The sequence below is a fragment of the Gorilla gorilla genome, chromosome 2 (genome assembly GCF_029281585.2).
Source record: "Gorilla gorilla gorilla isolate KB3781 chromosome 2, NHGRI_mGorGor1-v2.1_pri, whole genome shotgun sequence".
In the NCBI taxonomy this organism is placed as follows: domain Eukaryota; kingdom Metazoa; phylum Chordata; class Mammalia; order Primates; family Hominidae; genus Gorilla; species Gorilla gorilla.
In genome coordinates, this window is record NC_086017.1 from 107,143,818 (window position 1) to 107,166,377 (window position 22,560).

The 22,560-nt window shown below is 36.8% G+C and overlaps 1 pseudogene; it reads left to right on the forward strand.

Annotated features, from left to right (window-relative positions):
* The first annotated feature begins 20,040 nt into the window (after positions 1 to 20,040).
* LOC101151634 (heterogeneous nuclear ribonucleoprotein K-like) lies at positions 20,041 to 21,491 on the forward strand (annotated as a pseudogene).
* Positions 21,492 to 22,560: the final 1,069 nt, after the last annotated feature.

The window sequence follows — 22,560 nt, forward strand, 5'->3', positions numbered from 1 at the left end:
ACCAAAGAACAATTCTATGATCAGATGTGTGGGGACTTTTCTCCACACACCAAATAATTCTCTAGCAGATAACAATTGAGTGTCCTATAATTCAATTCATTTCTGATACTGTCTACCTGAAGATATTGTCAGATCCCACAGGTTAAAAGCTCAGTCCCATAGCTTCCCCCACCAATTTCAGATGCCAATTTCAAGTGCCAGGTTGTGATCTCTGCTTCTGACAGTCCAACTATAAATTTGAGTTCCCACAAATTCCCTTCCAGGATTCAATAATTTGCTAAAGCTGTTCCCAAAATTCAGGGGAACACTCCACATACATTTACTGTATTAATTTAATGGACTGTATAAAGGATGTAGACAAAGAACCAGATAAAGAGATGAACATGGGAAAGTATGGTGGGGAAGGGGGGGACCATCCCAGAGCTTCCATGTCCTTCTTGTTGGCACCACCCCTCCAGCACCCTCCTGTGTTCAGCAACCTGAGAGTTCATCAAATCTTGTTGTTCAAGGGTTTTCAAAGAGCTTAATTTTCACCCCTACCCTTTCCTGTATGATGGCAGTTGGAGCTAAAAGTTCCAATCCTCCAATTCTCTAATAATTTGTTCTTTCTGGTGGATGGCCACAACCTGAGGCTACCTAGAGGCCCTGCCCCAAGTCATCTCATTAGCGTAAGCTCAGGTGTTATAAAGGGACTCATGAATAACAAAAGACATTCCTATCACTAGGGGGTTTTAGGAGCTCTGTGACAGAAACCTAGGATGAAGACCAAATACATTTTATATTTCATATTGTACCACACAGACACTTCCATCACCCCCAGCAGTCTGCATATTTCCTTTGCTCACTTACCCTCAATTCCTTGTAAATGGGTCATGGTGTGTCCTGCTTCTTGTAGAAATGTGGTATTTTCTAGAAGTTTTTAAATTTTAGCCTTTATGTTAATAGTGATACTCAATTCCAAGTTAATTTTTGTGTTTATAGTGAGGTTAAGGTCAAAATTTAATTTTTTTCCATATTGGTAGCTATCGTTCTTGCAACATCTGTTGAAAAGACTAGCCTTTGTCCTGGGTATTTTATCAAAACTCAGTTGTGTATGTTTAATTTTTTACACCAATTCTCTTTTTTTAAATCTGTTTGTCTATCATTACATATTACACCAATACCAGGTAGTTATGAACACTTGAATATTATATTGTTATAGGTAGTTAGGCGTGAGCAGGCCAGGAGAGGGCTCTCCCTCACCAGACAGAAATGTAGGGTGATGGTTTGGCAATTTTCACATTGCCTCTCTAAAACTGATAAATTGGCAGCTGGCACCAGGGAGAGGTGCCATTTCCTGATGGTCCATACTTGTTGCACAAAAGTGTTAATTAAATGCAGGTGCCAAGGAGAAGTAACTTCTTGGGCATACACATTTAGAGACAAAATGGTGGAGTATGACCTTCTGGAGACACACCAGTGGAAAAGAGAAGAAAGCCTCAGGTAGACATGTGTAAAACTTCCTAAACACACTGCACATGCTCACATCCCAAGGTTAAGGAGGGCACTGCCCATGTGGGGAGCCCACTCTAAGGGAATAATCATGGGAAAGGGACCAGCCTGTAAAGCCCTAGGATCAAGGTTAAACACCACACTTGACCTTCACGTACCCACTTGGGTTTCTTCCAAGTGTACTTTCCTTTTTTTCCTGTTATACAGCCTTTTTAAATATACTTCCTCTCCAGCTCTGAAACTTGCCTTGGTCTCTTTTTCTGCCTTATGCCTCTCAGTCGAATTCTTTCTTCTGAGGAGGCAAGAATTGAGTTTGCTGCAGACCCATGCAATTGGCCACTGGTAACTCGGATACCTGCCACTGGTAACATATGTGGTGCTGTGAGGCTCAGATATTTGCCACCCCTAACAATAGTAAGATTGAACTCAAAGAATGTGAGGCCAGGTGCGGTGGCTCACACTTGTAATCCCAGCACTTTGGGAGGCCAAAGTAGGCTGATAACTTGAGGTCAGGAGTTCCAGACCAGCCTGGCAAACATGGTGAAACCCCGTCTCTACTAAAAATACAAAAATTAGCCAGGCGTGGTGGTGGGCACCTGTAATTCCAGCTACTTTGGAGGTTGAGGCAGGAGAATCACTTGAACCTGGGAGGTGGATATTGCAGTGAGCTGAGATTACGCCACTGCACTCCAACCTGGGAGACAAAGTGAGACTCCATCTCAAAAGAAAAAAAAAAAGAATATGAGACTCACATTAGTGTCAAACATGTTTGGTTCTTTCTAAGTCTAAAATTCTATGATTTCATTATTTCATTAATTCAACTAAAATTATGGAATGTTTACTTTGTACTAGCTACTTTGTTCCAAAATGAAAATGAAAACAAGAAAATGTATTTCTCAAGACTTCGGAGTCTAAATATAAAACTACAAACTGTTAAAATAGAAATGAATACCAAATATCATATAATAGAAAATAGAAAATGTAGGAATTAAATTTGCCTATGTACGTCAGAATGGCTTAAAAGACTACTCTTATAGTGGGATTTTCTTTCTCTTTCTGAGACAGAGTAAAGACAGAACTCAGCCCCTCCCTATACCCCATCAAGGACGTCTACTGCAAGCTAATTTGGTGGAGCAGGCATGGCCAGCAGGGACCCCACCGGACTCTCCAGACCTTGCACCATAAACCTTACTCAAGGTACCTAACTGACTAACTGTGACACCATGAGGAGACTAAAATTAGCAGCTTTTGCCATAAATCTTACTAAAGGGAATTAAAACGTGGAGACCCACTATAAGTTTTACCCGCTGAAGATAACCATATTACCCATACGCTCAGAAGATCAAAATAATGATCAGTCTTTGCCCTTTGCCTCATTGTAATATCAAAAATCACAGCCAGGGGTGGAGATTTAACATGCTAATGAGACATGCAATACATGAAGAAGCATGTTATCAGACTGCCCAGATACTAGACATTCCCCACCTCTAAATGCTTACATGTCACTTCCTTCCCATTTTAGCTCCTTTAAAATTACTCTCCTGACTCTCTTCAGAGAGGCAGGCAGAGAATTTTCTCTCTCTTATGCCTGGGCATAGAATCAAATAAAGTTTTGCTGGGAAAATTCCTTTGGCCTTCTGTCAATTTCTATTGCATTGATAGCACAAGAATCTGTGTTTGGTAGTATATTAATTGGGGGCTCATATGAGATCATGGGACATGGAGTGCCCTTTCTCCCATGATGGGGGAGATTCGTGGGCTAAAAGGACTGCTGGACAAGATCACTACACAGCTAGTGAGCCGCCCCCTGAATCTTTGATTCAGTGTCACCGCAGCTGGTGAGTCTTTCTTCAACCTCCAGAGCTCCTGGCCACCTCCACTGAGCCATGCTCTTTTCCCTTCCCTTCCTCTCTCTTTACTCTCTTTTCCCTTTCCTATCTTTTCTGCCACTCAGGGTGCCCCTCCTCTCTTCCTCACTTCTTAACATGGAAAGTTGGATCTAAATGGACATCCCTATGAGACAAGTTGAAACAGTCAACTCAGTTTTACCAGTCTGGGACACTTGAATATATATTTATAAAGGACAGATTGAAACAGCTGATCTGAGTATAATCAACCCAGTTGTCAGTGAGATGGGTTTCACTTCATCCTTCACATTAGTTGATTTGGGTTTGAGTCCCAGGAAATATATCTTTCTCTCTCTCCCTTTTTTTTTTCTCTCCTTATGTACCTAGATTTTGATTTTGTATCTTTGTGTAAAACTCATCATTAATGCTTTGCTTCTCTTTGCCACACTTCTGGCCTTCAGGAAGGCACCAGGCACATCTGAGTGTGACAGTAATTATTGGTTTTCTGCACAATAAAAAAAGTTCAGAATGCAAATAATCTGTAACTACAGATTTAAGTCAAGTCTTCTAACATTCTCTGTCTCCCCCTATTTCTTTTCTGCCTGCTTTGGATCTGCTGTTGTTAAGCTGCTGGTGATGAGATAACACTCAATATTTATGGTTTAACTGAAATGTAAACTTTTAAAACTTGTTTAAAACTAAAGAAAAAAAGAGGTAAAAGAGAGTTTTAAAACTAAACTACCATACAGGCTACTTTATCCAAATTGTGGTACACAGCTTTCCTTAGATTACTTATCAGGACAGGAGAAGTTTAGCCATATGAACAGGTTACAATTTTGTTAGAAAAATAATTTGAATCCAACTATCTTTTATAAAATGGTGAGTTCATATTGCTGTCTTTTAGAAAATGACTAGAATTCCAAGGTAAAAGCTATTGAATCTTTGTTTATGTGTGTGTCTACATGTTTAGATGTGTTTATGTACATGTATTATGATATACATTTTGTCTAGCAGAATACCAAATTGGCGTATAAGTAAATGAGTACTCACAACTTAAATCCATTGCTCTTTTGTTTCATATGACTTCAACAGTTGTTGATAAATACAGAGTTTTAAAGATCTTTGGTAAAATAAAATTTAAAACTTCTTTAGTATTTAACCTTGGTCTAAATTAAGCAGGTCAGAAACTTTGTTCACAAGATGCTTTAAGGTCATAAACTGATTCTATGACATTTTTGATAATTGTTTCACTTGTCTGTTTTACAGCCATTGGAATTTAGGTAAGGCCTGGAGACATGTGAAGTTAGCCATGTGTCCTGGCTAGGCTGGGAAGACTCAGATACTGTCTGCAGCTCTGTCCTTGTTCTGGGCTCTGCAATCTGATACATAGTTAAAATTTTTACTAACCAAGTTATTCACTAAAATTAAAAGTTGTTAAGAGATAATATTGTAACATTTCTAAGTGAGACTACTAGAAAAACAGTTCTACATGTAAAGTATGTAAAGTAAAATGTGTTTTTAATAAAAGGTCACAAGAAGGTATTGAAATATGGCTTTTGTTATAGGAAAAATAATTTTCTTGAATTTAGAGGCTTATACAGATCATCCTAAAATCAAAGAACAATACTAGAGAACTAAAGTTTTAGCAGGTTATAAAAGATGTATAAAAGTTTAATCTTATAAGGAAAGTTAGGTGTGGAAGAAAGCTAGCCAAAATTTGAAGGGGATTTTTTAGGTTATTTTTTTCTGTCTTTATTAGGTCTTGTTATTTGGAAAGCTGAGTCACCCTTGTATAAATAACTAAAGGATTTCACTTTTTTGAAATGTTTGAGTTAGCACTTTGGCTAAATAAACAACCTGAGATCCTATTTTGTGATATTGAGTGTTTTAAACCTTTGATATTTGACAAAATTTCTAAAATCAAGTCAAAAAGAGACATTTGGCTTATATGACATATTAAAATTATACAAGAAACATTGTCAAGTGTAAAATAATGTTTGGCTTTGATGGAGGAATGTTTGAATAAAAGTATTATTAATATGTGTGCCAGAATTCCACAGGACTGTGTTATTTTGGATATGTCTCAATTATAATATTTTCAGTAATACTTATGTTTATGTTAAATTGTTGTACACCATAAAATAACCAAATTTTATTTTCAGTTGTGTCATTAACCATGGTTGTTCTGAGATTTTTGTCATCTGCAATTGTTGTTTTACTTTTTTGATCCTTCTCAAAAAGTGGTTTTATAATCAGCTGTACGTCTCCGACAGTTGCTCTTGAACGCAGATTTCTAATAACTAGAAATTGGGCCATTAGGATAGAGCAAAAAACTTCAAAGTCTCTCTTGAAGCACTAATATGTTTCTAAATATTGAATAAAACAAGAGTTACCTGCATGAACTAAACGAATAGAAGATTTAAAAAAAACTTCTTATGACTGTGTTTTCTCTAATTGCTATTGCTTTTTTTGTTTTGTTTTTCAGAGCCAAAACACTTTTTTTTTTGTTTGTTTTACAGCTTTCAACAATAGAGGAAAATATACTCCTAGAAGCAAAATTTAGAACATACTTCTTTATCTCTACCAAATTTCTCCAGAATATAAAAACTATTTTTGTGTATTCTTAACTTATGTCAATACAGTTTTTAGCATAAGTGAAATAAGAATCAGTTTTCTTTTCTAACAAGACACATTTAGAGACTTGTTTATTTACCAAAGCTTTAACTGCAATGGCATGCTTTATAAATTGAAGATGACTTTGGAAAAACTGGCCTCACACCTTGAGTGTATAGTCCTTGTACAGGATTTCCCACCTGTGGTAATTAAAGAATGGCACTTTCTAACAGGTCTAGAAGCCCCAAGTTATACTGAGACCTCAACAGGACAGGCATTCACCCAATTCATACAAGTATTTGCAGGCACAGAAAAATCTGTGGCTTGGCTCAAGGCTTGAAAACGTCTAAAAACACATGAAAAAATGCTCATCATCACTGGCCATCAGAGAAATGCAAAGCAAAACCACAATGAGATACCATCTCACACCAGTTAGAATGGCGATCATCAAAAAGTCAGGAAACAACAGGTGCCGGAGAGGATGTGGAGAAATAGGAACACTTTTACACTGTTGGTGGGACTGTTCAACCATTGTGGAAGTCAGTGTGGCGATTCCTCAGGGATCTAGAACTAGAAATACCATTTGACCCAGCCATCCCATTACTGGGTATATACCCAAAGGACTATAAATCATGCTACTATAAAGACACATGCACACGTATGTTTATTGCGGCATTATTCACAATAGCAAAGACTTGGAACCAACCCAAATGTCCAACAATGATAGACTGGATTAAGAAAATGTGGCACATATACACCATGGAATACTATGGAGCCATAAAAAATGATGAGTTCATGTCCTTTGTAGGGACATGGATGAAATTGGAAATCATCATTCTCAGTAAACTATCGCAAGAACAAAAAACCAAACACCGCATATTCTCACTCATAGGTGGGAATTGAACAATGAGATCACATGGACACAGGAAGGGGAACATCACACTCTGGGGACTGTTGTGGGGTGGGGGGAGGGGGGAGCGATAGCACTGGGAGATATACCTAATGCTAGGCGACGAGTTAGTGGGTGCAGCGCACCAGCATGGCACATGTATACATATGTAACTAACCTGCACAATGTGCACATGTACCCTAAAACTTAAAGTATAATAATAAAAAAAAAAGAAGAAGGGAAAAACCTTTGCCAAGAGAAAGGGGGAAAAAAAAAAAAAGAAAACATCTAATCTGAGATCCCTTATGAAAATGAGTTTCAGCAAAGTGAAGTCGAAAAAAAAGCAAACAAAACAGAAAGACTATAAATCTATATGTCAAATATTTTTTCTTGGTACGCTTTATGCAATGAGCAAGGCCACTATAATAACATTAAAACTTGTTTTGCAAACAAATTGGTCCTATTAGTTTTGTCTAAAAATGGGAAACTGGAGAGAGAAAAATTATGTTTCAAAAAACACTATAATAAAACTGTTCTTAGATTTCAGCCTTTTCCATTGTTTTTGAGTTTTTAAAATTTTTTCTATAATTTAGACTACATCTCAAGTTATTTCTGGGCTGCCAGTCTCCTAACTTACATTTCCAAGTTTTTCTGCAGACCAAAATAACACTAATGGCTGAAGCTTATTTCTTATAATACAGGTGAGCCCATGGAGGACCTCAAGTACCTGTTCAAGAAGGCCAGTTTACAGACAAATATATTAGCTGTCTCTAAGTCTGATGATTTTCCTGATTATATTGATTGCCTTGCTGATATTTTGTGACTTTTCTTAGCCCACTCCCCTGGACAAAAATCTCCTTTGTCCTTGTTGGGTATAGGGAAATAGACCATGCTGCTCAGCAAGGCTGTAATCCCTTTCCTTCCTTGACTGTTAGAAGGGAAAATGATAGCAGTTTAATGCCTTGATCCCAACAATACTGGCAGTGATTGGGCTGTGATATATATTGCCCACCCCACCAAAAAATTAAAGTATTCTCCAATAGCCTTGATAGTACGTATCGGCCAACAAGAAAGTCAAAGCAAGCAGTTGGTATTCTAATTGATGAAATAGTAACCTTAATTGATTCCTTGATAGGACTAGCCAGGGAAATAGTTTACAACAATACCGTCACACAAAATGTTACAGTCATTATATCCACAGTGGCAGCTGCAATGGGACAGAATGTTAAACTCATACAAAAGTTGTTAGACTCCCTGGCTTCGATGATCCTAGACCATCAATTAACCTTTGATTACCTACTGACTAAACAAAGAGAATTATGTGCTATTACAAATACATCCTATTATTTCTACATTAATGTTACTGGAGAAATCGAACAAAGGACAGGACTCATCTTCCAACAGGCTACATGGCTATTGTTATGGGTTGGCTGTGTCTCCACCCAAATCTCATCTTGAATTGTAGCTTCCATAATTCCCACATGTGTGGGAGGGACCCGGTGGGAGACAATTGAATCATGGGGACAGTTCCTTCCCTACTGTTCTCTTGGTAGTGAGTAAGTCTCAGGAGATCTGAAGGTTTTATAAGGGGAAACCTCTTTCCCTTGGTTCTCCTTCTTTCTGGTCTGTCACCACGGAAGGCATGCCTTTACCTTCCACCATGATTTTGAGGCCTCCCCAGCCACGTGGAACTGTGAGTCCATTAAACTTTTTTGTTTATAAATTACCTAGTCTTGTGTATGTCTTTATCAGCGTGTGAAAACGAACTAATACAGTAAATTGGTACCAATAGAGTAGAGCACTGCTGTTAAGATACCTGAAAATGTGAAAGTGGCTTTGGAACTTGGTAAAAGGCAGAGATTGGAGCAGTTTGGAGGGCTCAGAAGAAAACAGAAAAATGAGGGACAGTTTGGAATGTCCTAGAGACTTGTTGAATGCCTTTGACCAAAATACTGATAACAGTATGGACAATGAAAACACATCCAAAGTAGTCTCAGATGGAGATGAGGAACTTGTTGGGAACGAGAATAAAGTTGACTCTTGTTATGTTTTAGCAAAGCGACTGGTGGCATTTTGCCCCTGCTCTAGAAATTTGTAGAACTTTGACTTGAGGGAGATGATTTATCTGGTTATCTGACAGAAGAAATTACTAAATTTCTAAATTTCTAAGCAGCAAAACATTCAAGAGGTGTCTTTGGTGCTGTTAAAAGCATTCAGTTTTACAACGCAAACAGCATAAATGTTTGGAAAATTTGTAACCTGATGATGCCATTGAAAAGAAAAACCCATTTTCTGGGGAGAAACTGAAGCCGGCAACAGAAATGAGTAAAGTAATGAGGAGCCAAAAGTTAATCACCAAGACAATGGGAAAAAAATGTCCCCAGGACATGTCAGAGAGTTTTGTGGCAGATCCTCCCATCACAGGCTAAGAGACCAAGGAGAAAAAATGGTTTCGTGGGCCAGGTCCAGGGCCTCACTGCTGTGTGCAGCCTAGGGACTAGGTGCCGTGCATCCTAGCCACTCTAGCCATGGCTAAAAGGGGCCAAGGTACAGCTCGGTCTGTGGCTTCAGAGGGTGCAAGTCCCAAGCCTTGAAAGCTTCCACATGGTGTTGAGCCTGTGAGTGCGTAGAAGTCAAGAACTGAGGTTTGGGATCGTCCACTTAGATTTCAGAGGATATGTGGAAATGCCTGGATGTCCAGGAAGAAGTTTGCTGCAGGGACAGGACCCTAATGGAGAACCTCTGACAGGCCAGTGCAGAGGGGAAATGTGGGGTTGGAGCCTCCATACAGAGTCCCAACTGGGGCACTGCCTAGTGGAGCTGTCAGAAGAGGGCCACCACTCTCCAGACCCCAGAATGGTAGATCCACCTACAGCTTGCACTGTGCACCTGGAAAAGCCACAGATACTCAATGCTAGTGCAAGAAAGCAGCCAACATGGGGCTGTACCCTGCAAGCCACAGGGGCGGAGCTGCCTAAGACCATGGGAACCTACCTGTTGCATTAGTGTGAACTGGATATGAGACATGTAGTCAAAGGAGATCATTTTGGAGCTTTAAGATTTGACTGCCTGCTGGATTTTGGATTTGCATGGGGCCTGTAGCCCCTTTGCTTTGGCAAATTTCTCCCATTCAGAATGGCTGTATTTACCAAATGCCTGTATCTCCGTTGTGTCTAGGAAGTAATTAACTTGTTTTTGACTTTACAGGCTCATAGGTAGAAGGGATTTGCCTTGTCTCAGATGAAACTTTGGACTGTGGACTTTTGAGTTAATGCTGAAATGAGTTAAGACTTTGGAGGACTGTTGGGAAGGCATGATTGGTTTTGAAATGTGAGGACATGAGATCTGGGAGGGACCAGAGGTGGAATAACATGGTTTGGCTGTGTCCCTATCCAAATCTCATCTTGAATATCAGCTCCCATAATTCCCACGTGTAGTGGAAGAGACCCAACCCAGTGGGAGGTAATTGAATCATGGGGGCAGTTTTCCCCCTACTGTTCTCCTGGTAGTGAATAAGTCTTACGAGAGCTGATGGTTTTATAAGGAGAAACCCTTTTCACTTGGTACTCATTGTCTCTTGTCTGGCACTGTATGAGACATGGCTTTCACCTACCACCATGACTGTGAGGCCTCCCCAGCCATCTGGAACTGTGAGTCCATTAAACCTCTTTTTGTTCATAAATTACCCAATCTTGGGTATGTCTTTATCTGTGGTAAGAAAATGGACTAATACAGCTATATAATTTTAATAACCCCTCTGCTAAAACCATCTGCGACTCTATTAAAAAATCTACCAAGCATTAGTGGTTCCTGCCTTTTCTGGGACCAGTGATAATCATTTTATTATTACTTTTTTTGGCTCCTGTCTTTTTACCTTTTGGTAAAGTTTATATCTTCCAAGCTCCAATGGTTCCACATATAGCTGATGAAGTCACAAGCATTTCAACTCGTACCATCCCAAGGGGAGTCTAGTCACTATAAATCAATAGATCTGTCAGTAAGGCATTTGCAGAACTTTCAAATTTAGTCAGGGTCGATAGCTTGGCTCACCAAGAAGCAACTCCAGAAAATGAAACCTCTGATTCTTTTCCTTAAGAATAAGGAGCATAAAATCTCTCAGGGGGAAATGAGACAGATGAGGGATGGGACTCATTCCCCAACCTTTTGCCTTACTGAAGACTTCTAATGCAAGCTGATGGTCGGGTGGGGCATGGGTGGCAGGGACCCCAACCAGATCATTCAGACCCTGCATCATAAATCTTAAGGCTCCTTACCCATTGATTGTAGGACCTTGAAGAGACCAAAATTGGCAGCTTCCATCATAAATCTTACTCAAGGGAGTAAAAGGCAGAGTCCTACCATAAATTTTACCCAAGGGGGATAACTCTATCTGCCACATGCACACAAGACCAGAAGAATGATTGGTATTTCCCTGTTGTTCATTATAATACTAAAAATCACACCCAGAGGTGCAGACTTAACATACTAATGAGTTATGCTATGCATGAAGAAGTATGTTACCAGACTGTACAATTGCCTGCTTTAGCCTCTTTAAAATTACTCTCTTCTCTTTAGGTAGCCAGTCAGAGAATTGTCTCATGTACTGCCTTCTTTATGTCTGGACATAAGCTCCAATAAAGCTTTGTCTGGGAAAACTCTTTTGGTCTTGAGTCAATTTCTATTGCATTGAAAGCCCAAGAACCTGTGTCCCCACCCAAATCTCATCTCAAATTGCAATCACGGGTTGAGGGAGGGACCCAGTGGGAAGTGATTGGATCATGGGGGTGGTTTTCCCCATGCTGTTCTTGTGAGAGTGAGTTCTCACGAGAGCTGATGGTTTTAAAGTGCAGCACTTCCTCATGTGCTCTCTCTCTCCCTCACCTGCCACTGTGTAAGACGTGCTTTGCTTCCCCTCTCCCTTCCACTATGATTGTAAATTTTCTAAGGCCTCCCCAGCCAGGCAGAACTGTGAGTCAATGAAACCTTTTTTATTTATAAGTTATCAAGTCTCAGGTAGTATTTTTATAGCAATATGAGAACTAACTAATACAGTAACATTCCTGTCACACAACTTAAAGGCACAATAATGTAATCACCTTTGTTGGGCTTGCTGAATTCTGAGGTAGGAAGACCATGGAGCAAACATGTTTGTTTCAGTATTCCAATTAAGATGATTACAGATCTAATTTAATTCAGAGCTCGTTTAATAAAAAATAACAAATACATTTGAAATTAATCTAGGCGGTAAAAATTAATCGAAGTTAATGCCCTTTGGATAAGTATACTGCAATGCTGAAGAAGAGAAATTACCAAGAAAGATGAACCTGGTTGCCATAAACTTTGATTATAATGTGAGAAAGAGGAGGCGTGTGAATTGATAGTTTAGAACATCATACAGTTGATGTTCTTGTAGGTATTTATGGAAATGCCACTGGGTCATTGTAATTAAATGTTTGGGAAAGATAAGCAGCCTTTTAAATGCCAGTGGTGCATCCCTAATCAACTATTCCAGAAATTATCTCATTAAACAAGTTAGCTAGATCATAAATGTATTATGCCACACTAAAATCACTGTCTTTGAAAGGTATAGGCATATTTAGATAGATAGTATTTTAAAATTCTATCACTCATATATTATTATTTGATTTGGGTGTATATTTTGCAGTTAACTTAATCATGAACATGCTCCGGGACAGATAACTCCTCAGATTTGATTCAGTTGTAAGAATCATATAAAGGTAGAAAATTGTTTTGTGGTTGTTCGTAACAGCATCTACATCAAGGTCATCTTTTTCATCTTTTGTGAGTTTTATCTCAAGAATTCAGTTAAGTAATTTTTGGAACACATGCATGAATAAAAATAAACTTTTAATATTTTAACACTTTGAAGGTATCTATGTTCCCACTATTTATGAATAAATGAAACAGTTTTTAGAACATGTATAATTTAGAGTCCTTGATTTTCATAAGGAAACATTATTTAATTCTTCTACTTGCCTGATACTCACAGCATATCAACATTACTTTGATGAAAAACATTAAATCTCTTTGGCTTAAATGCCTGCAGGTAATATCAAGTATGATTTACCTCTCACAAGCCTATTACACATGTTTAGGAAAGACGTTAAAAAAAACAGTATTTCGAACAATTAATGCTGTAGTTGTGTTAACCTGTGTAACTGAATCAATCCATATCATCAATATGCTATGCTGCATAATTCTGTTATTTCAATGACTGTTTTAAAATTCTCCACCCTTGACATTCTAATCTGCCATTGTATTGGTTTTTATTAATAATAAAAATAGTAAATATTTATTGAAAATTCTTGATGTGCCATGTGTTCAGCTTAATCTTGGTATTAATTAACTCGCAGGTCTCCAAAATAGGTTATTTCATCTCCAGAGGTACAGAAAGATTTCTTAAAAAATGTGTCTTGCATGTTGCAATATTTAATTTTAAATATTTCAATTTCCTTGTGAACAACTTTCAAATGTAACATTCCCTAAGACTGAGATTTCTTAAAACACCTTACTTGGCCAGGCACAGTTGCTCATGCCTGTAATTTCAGCACTTTGGGAGGCAGAGGCAGGCAGATGGCCTGAATCCAGAAGTTTAAGACCAGCCTGGACAACACGGTGAAACCCTGTCTCTTCCAAAAAAGAAAAATTAGCTCGGTAGGGTGGAGCATGCCTGTAGTCCCATGTATTTTTGGGAAGATTAAGTGTGAGGATCACCTGAGTCCAGGGACGTTGAAGATTGCACCATTGCACTCCAACCTGGGGAACAGAGTAAGAACTTGTCAAAACAAAACAAAACAAAAACAAAAACAAAAATCCCTATTACTTGCTCATTCCCCTATTCTCTTTCCCTTTTACAATAGTCTTTTTCCATATCTTGAAACTAAAGGTAGAATTTGTCACTTTCCACAAATCATAAAATGGTTCACAAAAAGAATATTTCAAAATATGTGTTATATATTAAAAGTAATAATATGCACATTAAATACCTTATTTAACAAATAATTTTCACAATTCAGATGGCCGACATTGTTTTCAAAAGTTTGTAAAGGAAGACTTGAATAATTGTCAGTTGATAGATATTAAAAGTAATATTTGAGAGGTGGCAAGAGGATTTCTCCAACCACACACACACACACACACACACACACACACAGAGCTGAGTTTTCAACAAAATCATAACTTTTCTTTAACTCATTAAAGAGTTAAAGTCACAGGAAATAATGTATCCTGAAATTGAAATACAAATCCTGTCAAGGAGAGATTGGATACAAGCGCTTACATGTCTAACGCAGTGCATTGGAGAAAGGAATGCCAAGTGCACATAAAATATGGTAAGAACAATGCAGTTAAATTGTTAACAAAATTACTAAATGCTGGCTTCAGGCTAGGATGAGAGTATAGAAAACTGATCCACAGACAAAAGGGAAATTTATACTCACTCGAAGACTCTTCTCCAAAAACCTCATGATTGGCTCACAAGAAACACTGGCTGACAGAGAGATAGAAAATCCCTCCTGCTGCAGACCTGGGAGAGGAAAGCATCAGGCCCTGGGAGAAAGAACAAACAAGCTCCACCCATAGTCTTCACTACAGAAGACTTAAAACTACTAGGTAGCAAACTCTGTCACCCTAATGGCAGATGGAGAAAATCCACTGGGACAAAGAGAAGGGGAAATACAACGAAACACTTCTATTCCTAGGAAAGAGACAGGAAATACTTTTGGGGCCAGATTATTGGAGGTACCCAATCACTGTATAGGAGCAAGATCAATTAGAAAGTCCCATTTTCAAGATTCAGAGACATAGACCCTGAATATAGGTAGACACAAGCCCTGATTAAATTTAGGCTGAATGAAACAACAAAAAACACTTTGCTATCTCCACCCTATTTTTAAAAAGCTAGCAAGTTCTAGGAAACACACCACAGCAGCCTATCACTGAGTTAGACACAAGAAGAAGAGCAAATCTTTCTGAAAAATCAGGCTCATAAGAACAGCTTAAAGCTAAGGGTGAAATGGGATCTTTATGCAGAACTCTTGAGTACCCAGCCCCCGAACTATAGGTCAGGGTAAAGCCAGAGGATTTGAAGCAAGTAATGCACTGAGGTTAATCATAGGAAAACCTAAACCCACCCAGAGAATCTCGGATTGTGGTATTCTCCATTTAAAAAGTCACTTAATAGTTGACATTTTTTTTTCTTATCGCTTTTTCTGCATGCTTGCTACTCAGAGCAATGTTGATCAGTTATCTTTATCTGATGTTTCCTCTGAAAGACCAGACCTGCATTATAGGTCATTAAAGAATTGCTAAGGAGAACATTGAGGAGAGTCTACTGGCATAGTCAAAAGGAAGATGGGGCACATTGTATGGGTCCCCTGTACTATGTGGCCTTGTCTCCTTGTGATAATGTAAAGTCTAGCTTCAGAGATGAATATTCCTAGTTGCATAGGCCAACATGTCACTACCTCAGAAGGGAAGATTTAAAGAATCTGAGAATGATTGGATCTCTTTGCCATTAAACCTCTAATTATAACATACTTAAACTAGAAATTATTCATAGAAAGATATTTAAAAGATATATATATATTTAAATTAAACAACACATATTTCTAAGTAAATAATCAGTCAAAGAATATATGACAGGCATATTAAATTTTAATTGAATAAAAACGAAAGCAAAATATATTAAAATTTATAGTGTGCAGTTAAATGATAGCACTAAATGCTTATTTAGAAGACAGTCCTCACATAAATGATCTAAGTTTGTTAAATAATCTAGAAGAAAAGAAGAGCAAATAAAACCCTAAAAAGGGCAAGAAAAGAAATATCAAAGAACAATTTATCTGTGATATTAAAAATAAAGTCTAAAAGGAGAAGAAGAAAAATCAAAGAAAGCAAAAACTGGTTCTCTGAAAATATCACTAAAATTGAAAAAATTCTCACCAGAGTCACCACAAAAAAATAAAACACAAAAACTACAAATACTAGGAAGAAAAGGAGATAAATTACCACACATCTTACCAATATTAAAAAGATAATAAAGCTGGGTGTGGTGGCTCACGCCTGTAATCCCTAACAACATTTTGGGAGGTCAAAGGTGGGTAGATTGCTTGAGCTCAGGAGTTCAAGAACAGCCTGAACAACATGGTGAAATATCATATCCTCAAAAAATATCTCCCCAAATTTAGCCGGGGGTGGTGGTGCACGCATGCAGTCCCAGCTGCTCAGGAAGCTGAAGTGAGAGGAACACTTGAGCCCAGGGAGGTCGAGGCTGCAGTGAGCAATGATAGCACCACCACGCTCCAGCCTGGGCAACAGAGTGAGACCACATCTAAAAAAAAAAGGACAATAAGAAAATATAAACAAATTCATGCCTATTGACTAGAAAATTTCAAGGAGATGATATAATTCCTAAGAAATTCAAAACTAGCAATTCTCGTTCAAGAGGTAATAATCTGAATAGTTCTACATGAATAAAGATATTACATCTTTGTTCAAAAGTATTCAAACTAAGGAAACTCCACGCTATATGCCCTTCCTGCTGAATTCTATCAAAAATTTAAAGAAGGAAAAGTATCAATTCTATATAAACTCTTCCAGAAAATGAAAAAGGAGAAAATCTTTTCTAAATTATTTTAGGAGACTATTCCTTCCTTCATTCAAAATTTAGACAAAATCTAATAATAAAATTACAGACTGATGTCCCTCATGGACATATATACAAAAATTTTAAATAAAATATAGCAATACATAAAATACAAAAGTCAGTTACATGTGAAAAGGATAATACGATACATTGTAACCAAACTTGGCTTCTCCCAGAAAGGCAAAGCTGGTTCAATATTTGAAAATTAAACAACAGAATTCACCATTAACAGACAAAAGATAAAAACACATATAATAGATGTAGCAGAGTCCCCTAACAAGACTCAACATTCATTTATAATAAACAGTCAAAGCAAACTGAGAATAGAGAGGAATATCTTCAATCTAGTCAACAGCATCAAAAGCAATAAACAAATAAACTACAGTTAACATCACTAAGACTGGTTTTTCCCAAAGTTTGGAACAAGGTAAGAATATACACTCTCACTACTAAGTAAATACTTCTATTCAGTATCATACTGGAGGTCCTAGCTAGTGCAATCAGACAAAAAATATAGATAAAAGTTGTATGTACTGGAAGGGAAAAATTAAAATTGTCTCTTCACAGCTAACATTTTTTATGTAAAAAATTCCACAGGATTTACAAAAGAAAAGCTATTTTGAATTATTAAGTAAATGTAAGGGTTTCACAACATGACAGCATGCAAAATCAATATGCAAAAATCAATTATACTTTTAAACACTAACAAATTAATTGAAAATTAAAATTTTTAAGTACAACTTACATATTACCAAATATATGAAATAGTTATGTATATCAAGATATAAAAGATTGATGAAAGAAATCAAAAGAGTAATAGAGATACATACTAATTTTACATATTGGAAATCCCAATTATGGCAATCTCCCCAGTCTGCATTATGAATATATTACAATCTCAATAAAAATGAAGGCTGAGATTGTTTTTATAGAAATCAACAAATTCCTTTGAAAGAAACTAGAATATTCAAAATAAATTGAGAAAGAACTAAGTTGTTAGCCTTACACTGCACAATTTCTTGAGTTAATCTAACTCTATAGTATACTAGATATAGTATGTATTGCCAAAAGAATAAACACATATCAACAGAACAAAATAAAAAGTCTGGAAATTGATCCATAGATGTAGTCAATTAATTTCAATTAATTTTTTCAAATTCTGTTATGGATGCAGAGCAACTAGAATTCTTATAGCTTGACAGTGGAAATCCAAAATAATACAGTCACTTTGGGAAACAATTTGACAGTTGATTATACAGGTAAACATCTACTTAACATGTGTACCAACAGTTTTCCTTCTAAATATTAGCCAAGTAATATGAAAATTTATGACCATTCCAAAACCTATATAGTAATGTTTACAGCAGCTTTAATAGCAATTATGGAAAACTGGAATCACTCCAAATGCCCTACAACTGCTTAATGGATAAACCATTAAGGTACATCATAAAATGGAATTACTCAACAATAAAAACCACACACTACTGATATATACAACATAATTGAACCACAAATATATGATGCTAAATGACAGAAAGACTAAAAATGGTTGTACACAGCATGATCCATTTCCATGACATTTAGGAAAAGGAAAAACTTTAAGAAAATAGATGACTATTTGCCTGAGGCTGTGACTAAACAGCGGTTTTACCTACAAACGTCCACAGACTGAGTGAAGGGCAGAGACAATGGAGCTGTCATAGATCTGGTCATAGTTACATGACATTATATGTTTTGGAAAACTCACAAAATTGAACACAAAACCAGTGACATTTTACAGCCTGTAAATTTAATCTTAATTAAAAATATAAAAAAAGATATTCATTGATAAACTAATATGTGATTTTGGCTAAAATCTTGGAAGAAATTTAAAGAGTTTATGATGTTGTTATAATCAAATTCCTTTCATTTCTATATACTTATTTGAACAATATTTTCTAGTTGCTTGTATTATAAAACTGAACTACAGAAATAGAATTTTAACTAAATCTATCTTATTGCACCATTAAGTGAAAATTTGTCATGGATACACAAATTAATTGTGAAACAAAATTATAAATTTTTAAATGGCATTATAAATATTAATATTTATAATATAATTAATCTCATAATAGATGCATTTCCAAAAAAATTCATGTGTAATATTTGCCTATCACTAAATAATATATTGAAGATTTGGCAGTTAATATATTAATATCAATGATATAAGGTATATAATTTATATAACAAATTTGCTTAAAACAATAGGTTCTATATAATTAATATATGATCATAATATAGTTATATTTAAATAATATATGATATATAGATAAATATTTATATAATATGGAAATATATAACTTTTAATTATATTTTCACCATATTATTTTCAAAGGTGTATAATATATTAACATATAATACATAATATATTAATCTATAAATACTAATAATGTTTTTTATCATGAATTCATTAGAAAGGTATGCTACATTGATAAATAAAAATATTAATCATAAAATTTACATTAAAATAAAATTTTACCAAAAAGTGAAATGAAAGAATAAGTTTAATTTCCTCTGTTTTATAGTTAAAACAAGAGGAAAAATAATCAAAACCACAGAATAATAGAGAAATTAGTTAATTGGATCATTGTTAGTTGGCAACAGGCAATACTAGGGCTAATTGAATCTAACACTTACACCCATGTTCTCATTTTCTTCTTCAATATACTGGAATGTTTTTCACAAAGGATCTATGTAGGAAAAAAGTATGAAAGAAGGTGTTTTTGGCTTTTATTGCTCATTTTTAGAAATCAATTATACACTTTGCATTGTCTTTCAATTCACCTTATATAAGAAAGATTTCTACTGCTAATTATTTTAGAATTATTGACATGGATAAAATCTGCTAATCTTAATCATGTGTTGCAACTTCTCAGCTTCTTTTTTTTCCTTTGGATACAACTGAAGTTACATAACCTTTAATTTTCGTTTTTGCCTTTTCTGGTAGAAAATTCAAAATAAAAGGTAAAGATAAATTGCTAAAGACTGCTTCAGCTTGAGTTGTACCTGTTTCTTCATGTATAGATATTCAACACAAGTGTGTGTATGTTTGAGTGTCAAAATTTGTCAAGAAGCATATACTGTGTCATATTTCTTATTTAAGATATTTTAATTAGTTATCACAATAATCCTTCAAGGAAGGTATTTTAACAATAAGTAAATCTCAAAACCTTTTTTGATGTTCTTCTTTATGAAATGGCCTTTTAAGTTACATTACTAGGTTAGCCTTATACTGAAATTTAACTATAGACCACCTCAGATTTAAAGAGTAAGTTGAAAACAAATAAACAAATAAAAAGGATCTTTCGGCAGACGCCATTATCCTCTGTTTCTCTGCTGCACCGACCTCGATGCCTTGCCTGTGTCCCACTTGTTCGCGGCCTATAGGCTACTGCAGCACTGGGGTGTCAGTTGTTGGTCCCACCCAGAACGCTTCAGTTCTGCTCTGCAAGGATATATAATAACGGATTGGTGTGCCCATTTAATAAAAGAATATGTAAACTGAACAGCCGGAAGAAACCTTCCCGAACACTGAAACCAATGGTGAATTTGGTAAACACCCTGCAGAAGATATGGAAGAGTAACAAGCATTTAAAAGATCTAGAAACACTGATGAGATGGCTGAATTACGCATTCTGCTTCAGAGCAAGAATGCTGGGGCAGTGATTGAAAAAGGAGGCAAGAATATCAAGGCTCTCCGTACAGACTACAATGCCAGTGTTTCAGTCCCAGACAGCAGTGGCCCCGAGCACATGTTGAGCATCAGTGCTGGTATTGACACAATTGGAGAAATTCTGAAGAAAATCATCCCTGCCTTGGAAGAGGGCCTGCAGTTTCCATCACCCACTGCAACCAGCCAGCTCCCGCTCGAATCTGTTGCTGTGGAATGCTTAAATTACCAACACTATAAAGGAAGTGACTTTGACTGCGAGTTGAGGCTGTTGATTCATCAGAGTCTAGCAGGAGGAATTATTGGGGTCAAAGGTGCTAAAATCAAAGAACTTCGAGAGAGCACTCAAACCACCATCAAGCTTTTCCAGGAATGCTGTCCTCATTCCACTGACGAGTTGTTCTTATTGGAGGAAAACCCGATGGGGTTGTAGAGTGCATAAAGATCATCCTTGATCTTATATATGAGTCTCCCATCAAAGGACGTGCACAGCCTTATGATCCCAAATTTTATGATGAAACCTATGATTATGGTGGTTTTACAATTATGTCTGATGACCGCTGTGGACGCCCAGTGGGATTTCCCATGCGGGGAAGAGGTGGTTTTGACAGAATGCCTCCTGGTCAGGGTGGGCGTCCCATTCCTCCATCTAGAAGAGATTATGATGATATGAGCCCTGGTCGAGGACCACCTCCACCTCCTCCCGGACAAGGCTGCCAGGGTGGTAGCAGAGCTCGGAATCTTCCTCTTCCTCCACCACCACCACCTAGAGGGGGAGACCTCATGGCCTATGACAGAAGAGGGAGACCTGGAGACTGTTACAATGGCATGGTTGGTTTCAGTGCTGATGAAACTTGGGACTCTGAAATAGATACATGGAGCCCATCAGAATGGCAGATGGCTTATAAACCACAGGGTGGCTCCAGATATGATTATTCCTATGCAGGGGGTCGTGGCTCATATGGTGATCTTGGTGGACTTATTATTACTACACAAGTAACGATTCCCAAAGATTTGGCTGGATCTGTTATTGGCAAAGGTGGTCTGCAGATTAAACAAATCCGTCATGAGTCGGGAGCTTCGATCAAAATTGATGAGCCTTTAGAAGGATTGAAAGATTGGATCATTACCATTACAGGAACACAGGACCAGATACAGAATGCACAGTATTTGCTGCAGAACAGTGTGAAGCAGTATGCAGATGTTGAAGGAGTCTAATGCAAGATATTTTTTCTTTTTTATAGTGTGACGCAGTATTCTGGAAAGTTTTTCTAAGACTAGTGAAGAACTACGTCTTTTTTTTTGTTATCTGCTTCTGTTTAAAAAACCAACATACCTCTGCTTCACAGGTGTTCTGCATTTGAGGTGTAGTGAAATCTTTGCTGTTCACCAGATGTAATGTTTTAGTTCCTTACAAACAGGGTTGGGGCGGGGAAGGGTGTGCAAAAACTAACACTGAAATTTTGAAACAGCAGCAGAGTGAGTGGATTTTATTTTTTGTTATTGTTGGTGGTTTAAAAAAATTCCCCCCATGTAATTATTGTGAACACCTTGCTTTGTGGTCACTGTAACACTTGGGGGTGGGACAGGGAGGAAAAGTAGCAATAGTCCACATGTCCCTGGTATCTGTTCAGAGCAGTGTGCAGAATGTAATGCTCTTTTGTAAGAAACGTTTTATGATTTTTAAAATAAATTTAGTGAACCTATTTTTGGTGGTCATTTTTTTAAGACGGTCATTTTTTTAAGACAGTCATTTTAAAATGGTGGCTGAATTTTCCAACCCACCCCCAAACTAAACACTAAGTTTAATTTTCAGCTCCTCTGTTGGACATGTAAGTGCATCTCTTGTTGGACATAGGCAAAATAACTTGGCAAACTTAGTTCTGGTGATTTCTTGATAGTTTGGAAGTCTATTGCTGGGAAGAAATTCCATCATACATATTCATGCTTATAATAAGCTGGGGATTTTTTGTTTGTTTTTGCAAATGCTTGCGCCTACTTTTCAATAATTTTCTATGTTAGTAGCTGTGAAGAACTAACGTGGGGAGCAGTACTACAAGTTGAGTAATGGTATGAGTATATACCAGAATTCTGATTGGCAGCAAGTTTTATTAATCAGAATAACACTTGGTTATGGAAATGACTAATGCTGAAAAAATTGATTATTTTTATTAGATAATTTCTCACCTGTAGACTTAAACTGTCAACTTGCTCTAGTGTCTTATTAGTAAACTTTGTAAAATACACATATATTTGTTTTTCCATTGTATGCAAATTGAAAGAAAAAGATGTACCATTTCTCTGTTGTATGTTGGATTATGTAGGAAATGTTTGTGTACAATTC